Consider the following 8,150-nt stretch of genomic DNA (forward strand, 5'->3'; position numbering starts at 1 on the left):
TCCCACATAGCAAAAGGAGTCCGCCGCGGACCCGCCGCGGATGTAGCGCGGCTTCCGGAACGGACCCGCGAAACGGACCCGTATCGGAGTCCACTTGCTCTCTGTGACGGATCCGCAACGAAGGCGGATCGCGGACCCGTCCTGGATCCGCGCTGCATCCGGTCCGCATCCGCGATTTAAATCATACCTCCGCGGCGGGTCCGTTCAGGGCCCGCAAATCCGCCGCGGATCCGCAACAGACTCATAATAACCCTCTGGCCCGGATCCGTTTGGGACCCGCAACGGACTTATAAATTACCTCTGGCCCGGGTCCGTTCGGGACACGCAAATCCGCCGCGGATCCGAAACGGACGCAAAAAAACCCTCTGCCCGGGTCCGTTTTGGACCCGTTCATCATTTTCAAAATCTCCATAAAATAGCTTAAACTAAAACTATAACTATGCCTAGCCTAGACTTCTACACCAAGCTTAAATCTGCATTGCCTTGCATTTTTAACTCAACACTATTGTCAATATACAGAAAAGGTTGAAGTCAAGACATCAATTAACTGTACAAAATGAGGCTACAACTTCAATGAAATGTGAAGCTAAAATATCAGAAAATGAATAACTGGTGAACGACAAGAAGTTCAATACAAATATTGTTTATTCTTTTAAAGTACATGCTACTGGGGTTCTCGCGTGGATGGAGGCGGGACACGTCTCCTCGCTGCACAATCTGCCACAAGGTGGATGGCGTGTTTGGTCACCTCGTCATCTGTGGCTGACCTGTCACTGTATTTTTTCTTACAGCACCTGTAATCAAACAGACAGATATATAGGGAGTCAAGGTCATACCATGTTTAATTTCGAGCAAAAAGAAAAAAAGACATCAAACGTTAAAAAAAACAAAAAAAACAGCTGATCGCTTATGTGACAGGGTGAGGGTAAATAAACACAGCTGATGTGAGCGCAGACCTGTCAAAATGCCCTGTCCTGCGTCAGGTGTAACTTAATATGAACGCAGCTCAAAGCGCCTCTCACGGTGACCAAGCTCAGATAAATACATTGGATCAGCTGTAGTTTATTGCGTGTCCTCCCGCATAAAGCCGCAATATACCGGAGCTCCTAAAAAAAAAAAAAAAAACGCTACGTGCGGTGGAGCTAAAAACAGCTGAGTTCTCCTCTACTACAGCTGAACAGCTGACATGTGGTCAAGACGTACAGAGACCTGTCACAGTGTCACCTAAACTTCAACCTCAGACTGTCTGCTTCCTAGATGATCACACAGGGAGAGCATGAATGTGTGATGAGTTGTGTTACAGAGTCCTGTATCAATGTTTAGGCTTATTCGTCAGTGCTTTATGTTGTCATGATAATTAATAGGCCTATATGCTGAGAAATAAGATTGTAAATAAAACAAATCCTACAGGGAAGACCAATTTATGTTTAACGAATCAAATATTGTTTTGGTCATAGTAACTGATAATAAATAGGCTGTTTAATTCTCTCTCTCACACTTTGAGAGTTTGCGGTGCTGACGAATGTAGTCCGGTTAGTTGGCTGGGGTCACGAAAATAAAGCGTTTTACTTCTCAAAACAATATGCGTTCAAAAGAGTGATACATTTGCATCACAAAACCGTTGTCCACAAAAAAGTCTGACCTCACAATCGCTTGCTGCTATTTTCTCTCCCTCCGTATCACTGCGCGCTGCCGCCTCTAGACGGCTGTGCGCATTTCCATCAGCTGTTTCACTGAGTTTACTGCTCGGATAGTTCACGTAATCTGATTATGACACAAGTGATGAAGCCATCCCTTGTTTTAGCACAGAGCCAAGGGGAGACCTTTATGAACCTGATGTGATGCTGAACCTCGTCAGATGGAGTTAGAACGGGCAGACACAGAGAGGAGGGACAGGGAAGCAACAAGCTGAAGTTAGACCACAGCTGCAGCTGTGACAGACAGGGTGACCGGGTGATGATCAGTAATGCAGCGCAGTCCGTGATGGAAGATCAGCCGGACAAATGTACACACACTATCAGGACGATTATTTTTTCTTGCCGTTATAAAATAGCGAGCCTACACACCAGCCACGTCCACTCTGTTAGCTGGCTCAGCTGACCGGTGGTCAGATGGTGGTTAGATCTTCACATGTTGAACAAAGTGCATCCAAACGCCAGGCTAAAGAAAGAGCGAGGATCCTCTGACAGCTGCAGGTGAGCTACACGTCAGCTGGCTGCAGAGGAGTGCTGTTCTTTTTTTTTTCCAGCAGCACCATCCTTGGAGGTGATGCACGCTGTCTGTCTGTATATTTGTTGGTCTGATCTTCCACCATGGACTGCGCTGCAACGATCACTCTTCTCTGCTCTAACCTCTTTCCTACAGTCTATGGAACTCCATCTGATGAGGTTCAGCATCACATCAGGTTCATAAAGCTCTCCCTTTAGCTCTGTGCTAAAACAAGGGTATAGATAGATATCAAAAGACCCGAACTATCCCTTTAATGAAAAATAAACACACACTTTGATATTAAGAGCACTACCATATTATCCTACAACTTAGCTGACTGTAAAGTAATTACAATGAGTAGATGTTTTAAAGTTTATATAAAATACGAAAGATAACATCTCAACATACTAAACCTAAGTAATACTTACCACATACTCTCAATAGATTCTCCGGGTCCTCATTCAGGTAAACGCAGAGGGTCTTTAGGACGCATTCTCTTCCCAGATCCACGTCATCATCCTACGGCAGAAAAGCAGAGGAGAAGTTGTGTTGTTTGAGTTCATGTCTGTGAAAATTCTCATTTGTCCTGGTAAAAGGCATTTTTGTCTTGAAGACAATCAGTTGTTACACCCCCAACCCAGAGAATATATTTACTTCATCCATTGGTGCAATGATGCCCCCTATTTCTTTTTCATTACTGAGTAATTGTTTAAAAATAATATACATAAATGAAAAAAAAACAATAAACTCAGAAAACAACAACTGATTTAGTAATACCGTATTGACCCGAATATAAGACGATATTTTTTCCGTCAAAAAAAGTCTGAAAAAGACGGGTCGTCTTATATTCGGGGTCTAGATATTTATATATGCAAATCAGCGGGTGACATCAAACAACGTCTGTCCAAGCAAGTCAGGGCTTTTCTTCCTCACTCACACGCCAGTCACCTGCAGAGATGCAGCTGCGTCTGAGAGGATGATCGCGCGTGTGTGTGTGTGTGTGTGTGTGTGTGTGTGTGTGTGTGTGTGTGTGTGTGTGTGTGTGTGTGTGTGTGTGTGTGTGTGTGTGTGTGTGTGTGTGTGTGTGTTGTGTGTGTGTGTGTGTGTGTGTGTGTGTGTGTGTGTGTGTGTGTGTGTGTGTGTGTGTGTGTGTTGCCCCTTCGCCACACAGCAGAGCGCTGCCACACAGCTCAACTCCACTCGGTTTAGGTCATTTTAATCACAGCTGACTCCTTCACAGTTCCTCCGGGGGCGGGGGCGTCATATCACAGCGGCTACGGCCGCGTTGTCGCCGGGGACAGGGACACACCGGACACACCGGACGCGGAGGCGCCGAATACCTGCGAAGCGCCGAGAAGCTGAGCCAGTTTCCTTTCGGGGCTCATGTTAAACGATTGTGTTGTTCACACCAGACGTCCTGCAGCAATCGTTTCGGTGTCTGGTCTATTTTGTGCGCGAGCTGCGAGCGATTGCGTCAAGCCAGGCAGGTCAAACAAAGAAACACGAGAGAATCCGCTCAACTTTTAAAATCAAAACAATTTTCAAAATAAAACACCGCAATTGATGCGTGTGCCTTTTTGTGTAAACAGAGCGCAAGAGAGATGGACACACACCTACACACATTCAGAGAGATCAGTGGGCGCTACAATCTACCAGAACGTTATTTCACAGATACTGAAAACATGATTTTAAAAAGATTAATTTTTTCTTTGATTTTGTCTGAAAAAGGTATTTTTCCAAAGACAGGTCTTGAAAAAGGGGGGTCGTCTTATATTCAGGGTCGTCTTATATTCGGATCAATACGGTACTCACCACTACTGCAGAGCCTTTGACACAGCACCCTGAGACATGTCAAATATTGCACAGCAACTGAACACCCTTTACACTGCCACATTCACTAGAGAAAGAAAGACAAATGGAAATTGGTTTAGTTTGTGGTGCCATATTATTTTGTGTTGTAATGAAGACTGATTATTAGACATATCTCTCCAAAATAGTTTCAACAAAAAAAATGAACATTAGAATCTTAAAGGCAATAGGACTTGCAGTAATTATCTTTACTCACAATATTAAAAAAGGAATAATATCATAAAAGAAGGCCAGACAACAAATGTAGCCTACAGGGACATCGATCTGCATCACCTGTTACAACAGAGCTGCGCAAAAGAGAAAAAGTGATCGCCCCCGAGAGCATTGTAATCATATCGGTTAACAAGCGTTGGTTATCATCAGTCAGAAAAAAAATTCAAAATGTGCATCCCTAAAACCAACAAAAGCAATTGAATAGTAGGCTAATACTCACCACTACACAGCAGCACCCAGAGACATGTCAAATATTGGCATAGCTGGAGGATTATCTGCACAGTAAAAATAGAAAAAATGTTGAAAAAAAAGTCAAGTATGTGGGTGTGTAGACAACATAAACTCAAGGCAGGACATAGAAGACACAAAATAGCTAACTTTAGTTGACTTAAGCTTAGCAAAAATGACAGCCCTCACTATTTAAAAAAAAAAGTTTAAAAAAAAAGAAAAGCTGTGTGCCCGCCCCTCCTCCCCAGCGAATTAAACATAGCCTATTTATGACCAAAACAATATCTGATTATATTTGATTCATTAAACACAAATTATTGGTCTTTCCTGCTTGATTTACAATTTTATCTTGTTTCTCAGCATATATTAATCATCATAAAGCACTGACAAGCTTAAACATTAATATTGCCAGTGTGCATGGCATGTGTGAGTGTGTTTGTACTGCTGCTGTAACTTGTGAATTTCCCCGTCGTGGGATGAATAAAGGCAGAGGGAGTGCTGTTGTACTGTACATCAGCACGGGTGTGCGGCCTCGTGCCTACGACCGAATCACACCCGTGCTGATATACAGTACAACAGCGCCGTTAGCCGCTCGGCTAGCGAAAAGTCACGGAGAATTACGACATGAGGAGCAAAGAGAGGCTTAAAAAAGTCATTCTAAACTCCGTAACGTTGGAGTTGGTTGCCCTCTTCATAAACATTACGGTGTTTTTTATTTTTTAAATAAAAGCCGAGCGGCTAACTAGCCGTTAGCGGCTAACTAGCCGGCTAACTAGCCGCTAACGGCTAGTTAGTTTTAAAGCAGAACTATGCAGGATTTGGGCTGTAATTATTGTAGCTCAGAGTCACTGTGATGGTTGAGTGACCTGTTATGAAGTGAATGGGGTCTAGGCCAATGCGCTCACCCCCCCCACTGGCTGAAAACCGCACTTGCAAGATCAGTCGTCCGTCTCGGTGTTACAAATCTCGTCAATGGATAGAAGTATCGCGAGAAACTGCCTTACGGCAGTACGAGATAAGAACGCATATGACGTCATGCATGTCATGAATCGTGATTGGTTTGAGTTCGGAAAGTCGGAGGAAACCATGGTAACATGAAAAGTTTACTGATGAAGTTCAGCTTGTGGCTAACGGGGAGCTAATGCTAACACAGATACACACACCATGGGTCTTTTATAAGATAATGTAATCATGACACACACACACACACACCTTCGCGTTTTGGAACCTTTATTCCTGTGTGTGTATGTCTGTGTCTTTGTGCCTGTGTGTGGCTGTATTAGCGTTAGCTCCGTGTTAGCGTTAGCTCCGTGTTAGCATAGCGTTAGCTCGGTGTTAGCGTTAGCGTTAGCGTTAGCTCGGTGTTAGCAGGGCTTAGCAAACAGCAGTAAACACAAGCACGTGTAGGGGGGGTGGAGGAGGTGGCGGCGGCGAGGTTTTACGACAGTGACATGTGCCTCCCAGAACTGTGGGGGAGCTCCGGAGAGGGAAAAAAAGAGAAACCAACGAAGGAGCGAGCTATTTCCGGCCGACTTGCAAAGTTCTGCTTTAAAGAAAAGAAAATAATTATTTAAAAAAAAAAACACCGTAATGTGTATGAAGAGGGCGACTCGTAATTACTGGGAGTCGGAACACCGGGCATAGCCTACTTAAATCGAGGAAATGGGAGGTCGAGGTCGGAGAAATAGCAGCTAAGTTACCGCTAGCATAGGCTAACGTTACACAGCATAACAGCTGCGATACATTAAAACAGATAACCATAACGTTACCAAATAACAATGTGTGTTTTTTTAGTCACACAACCACAACATATTCTCCCGAAATTGCTATCCCATTTTAAAACAAAATAGCTACAGACGTGCATCATCACATCTCAGCTAGAAGCTAACCTAGCCTGTTGCACAAAACTACAAAAGTTCTAACAGTGCTAATATCAAACAACGTCATTACAAGCATTAATATACATGACGATTAAAAACACAAAGGCCAATGTTTACTGTGAATGTCGCAATACATTAATAAATAAATAAACTTACTAGAGGCTTCAGCACAACCGTGTCCCAGCAAAGAAAGATGACTCCTCTAGTCTCGGCTCGGTGTGGACTACTGTGTTCGACCGTTACAGTAAAGGCGCGTCCGTGTCCACACGTCCGACACGGGTCCGTTCGGGATCCGCTGTTTGACGGTAGAATAACGGCTCTGCCTGGAGGCGGGGCTGATCCTCTAGGCGGCGGCCAAACGAATGTGACAGTCACGCGGGTTTGGTGACTTGAATGCGGATCCGCGTCGGAGTCTCCTGCTGTGTGGGGTGGGGCTGAGCTGGACTACCGTGGTCAGCTGTGGCCAGCTGTGGTCACTGTCACAGGCGTTACAGTGTTTAATTTTTGAGGTGTCCGTGCGTCTGTTTTTTTCCCCCCTCACTAGTTCTTGTTTTCATATAGCCACTACAATAACATTCATTTCTATGCGGATCGATACGAGGGCAAGCGAGGAAGCGCGAGATAAACACCAGATTTCACGTTTTCCTACCGGCAGAAACTGAACCGAGCCAATAAGAAATCAAGAGAGGAAAAACAGACATTGTATACAAATGTGTGAGGCTGTCCCGTCCTCACTACGTGAGCGACGGAGGATCAAACGGTGGCACAACTGTCACCGTCACCGTCGCTGTCTCATCTCACAGCAGCTCCGCTCCACGCAGCCACTTCACTAACGTTATTTTGTAACGTTCACTTTGTAAGTGACGTGTCGGATATGAACTCTGAGCACCAGACTCACCTTTGTTTAAAAATATTACTATTAAATACAACCAACTGCCACCTCCTTCAGTCACTTGAAACATGACTGCAGCTTTCAGCCAGGAGAAGATGTCATCAGGTGGCGTCCAACTGTCATTGGGCGTTTCAACCCTCAACCACAATGCCCTCCAGTTGGCGGGTCGGCAGTGATGGCCAATCACTGCCCATCTTCTCCTGGCCCCCAGCTTAACTCCTCTCTCCTACTCCAAACCCAGCAAGAGGCTCTCTCAGCTGCCTCCCCCAACCTACGGACGGCTGTCTTCCTCTCCCTTCCTGCTATCTGAGTGTCTTCCACATGGACTGTGCAGGGAAGCCCCTGCACCCGACCTCAACTGGGAATAGCCAGGCCTGCCACCCTTTGTCCCTGCATTGTTGGATCAGGTCCTGGTGCTTTTGTGGCTTTTTTTTCTGAGGCCTCAACACATCCGTCTTCCCAAGGGACCGTCAGTTCAATCAGGATGATCTTCTTGGCTTCCTCAGACCAGATGACTATGTCGGGCCTCAGGGAGGTTTGGACAACCTGAAGAAAATGTAGTTTCTTTCCCAGGTCCACCCTCATCTCCCATGATGGTGCTGTCTGCAGGAGGCCCGTCTTGGTCTTCTTGGAGGATGATGGTTTTTCCCCAGCCCTGATGAACTGAATAGATGGTGGTGGTCTCACATGGATTTGACGCTTTTTCCGTCTCTCCTGCTCCAAGATGTCAGCCAGTGCTCTGAGGAACTTGTCGTGGCGCCAGCGGTACCCCCCTTGGCTAAGAGCAGTCTTGCACCCAGCCAGGATGTGCACCATTGTTCCTCTTTCTCCGCATAGCCTGCACAGGTGGTCCTCCCTCA

At 45.5% G+C, this 8,150-nt stretch overlaps 1 long non-coding RNA gene across 1 annotated transcript; it reads right to left on the reverse strand.

The window, feature by feature from the left end:
- Positions 1–729: 729 nt before the first annotated feature.
- LOC146960839 (uncharacterized) lies at positions 730–6,787 on the reverse strand. Its single transcript, XR_015035355.1, has 5 exons — positions 6,555–6,787; positions 4,511–4,565; positions 4,021–4,105; positions 2,637–2,727; positions 730–794 (listed from the first exon to the last, which is right to left on the reverse strand). It is a non-coding gene; the product is annotated as an uncharacterized LOC146960839 (long non-coding RNA).
- Positions 6,788–8,150: the final 1,363 nt, after the last annotated feature.

Source organism: Trachurus japonicus, unplaced genomic scaffold (genome assembly GCF_045865225.1).
Source record: "Trachurus japonicus isolate A0001 unplaced genomic scaffold, Traja_1.0 AP029934.1".
Classification (NCBI taxonomy): Eukaryota; Metazoa; Chordata; class Actinopteri; order Carangiformes; family Carangidae; genus Trachurus; species Trachurus japonicus.